A 1685-nucleotide genomic window follows, 5' to 3' on the forward strand; every position below is an offset into this window, starting at 1 on the left:
CCAAACTTCCAGAGTCCAAGGGCCTTCCCATGGTGGTGGTGGTGGGGAGTGGGGCCAGAGGATCTGGGACTCCAGGCAGCTCTCTGAGGTTTCCTAAATCCAAGACCCCTCTGGAAGTTGGCAGCAGGGAGCAGGGCCAGAAGATCTGTGTTCCCAGGCAGCTCACATCTTTCTTTCTTTCTTTCTTTCTTTCTTTCTTTCTTTCTTTCTTTCTTTCTTTCATCTTTCTTTTTCTTTTTCACTCTGTCTTTAATCTTTCTTTTTCTCTTTCTTTCTCTCTTTCTTACTTTCTCTCTTTCTCATTTTTTCTTCCTTTCTTTAATTCAGACCAAAGGACCACAATTTATTTTTACCTTCAGTTATATCTTCTGTGCTACCTTATTTCACCTACTACAATGTTCTCTAGTTTCATCCATGTTGCTGCAAATGACAGGATTTTTAAAGGCTGAGTAGTGTTCCATTGTGTACCATATTCTCCCTACCCATTCGTCTATTGACAGACACTTAGGTTGCTGAAAATAATGCTGCAGTGAACATGGAAATGCCAATGTCTCTTCAACATACTAGTTTTTTCCTTTGGGTATATGCCAAGTAGTGGGATTACTTGATGACATATGTATTATTTGTCTTTCTGTTACTGAGGTAAATGATGTTTGAGGAGAAAAACTTTATTTTGGCTTGTGGTTTCAGAGATTTCAGTTCTTGGGTGCTTGGTCCTGTAGCCTGGGCCCTGTGGTAACAGAGTACACGACAGTAGGAGGTTCTGGTAGAGAAATCCTGTCTATCTGATGGTGGCTGGGCAGCAAAGAGAAAGAGGGAAAGGGGCTGCAGACCCATTATTTGCTCCAAGGACAGTGACCTAACTTCCTGTCCTGATACCCTAGCTTTTATGGATTTCACCACTTCCCAGTAGTGATGCAGGCTGGTGACCAAGTTTTTTAACATATGGACATTTGGGGACATTCATGTTCCAAACTACAGTTAGTTTTAGTTTTAATTTTTTTGAGGAACTCCATATTGTTTTCCTTTGCGGTGCTAATTTACATCCCACCAGCACTATGCCAAAGTAACCTTTCCCCACATCATTGCAACACAGAACCAGCTATTACGGCAAGTGTGAAGTGATAATCTTGTTGTTTTAACTTGCATTGCTCTGATGATTAGTGATATTACATTTGTATACACCCATTGGCCACTAGTACATATTTTTTTTGAAAAATGTCTAAGCAAATCATTGGTCCATTTAAAAGACATCAATATTATTGTTATTATTATTTTGCTTTGAGTATCACACATACTTTGGATATTAACCCTTATAACAAAAGTTCTTAACATGAGAGCTTCCATTAACTGAGCACCAACTATAGAAATGAGGCAAAATACCTGCTTTTGCTTAGTGGGATCTACATAACACTTGGAGGTGGGTACTCTATCCCCATTTTTAAATATTACAAACTAATGTTTAACCACAGTTTACTTTTATATTAAAGTCTGACTCCAAAGACTTAAGTTTTTACTTTTTTCAATTTTTTTTTTTTTTTTTTTTTTTTTTTTTTTTTTTTTTTTTTGGTTTTTCTCCGGTACCGGGAACCGAACTCACGACCTTTGGTCTTGAACTCACTATATATCCCAGGCTAGGCTTGAACTTGGGGTGATCCTTCTGCTTCAGCCTTCCACATGGTGGG

This window comes from Chinchilla lanigera, unplaced genomic scaffold (assembly GCF_000276665.1).
Source record: "Chinchilla lanigera isolate Chin_1 unplaced genomic scaffold, ChiLan1.0 scaffold00022, whole genome shotgun sequence".
NCBI lineage: Eukaryota > Metazoa > Chordata > Mammalia > Rodentia > Chinchillidae > Chinchilla > Chinchilla lanigera.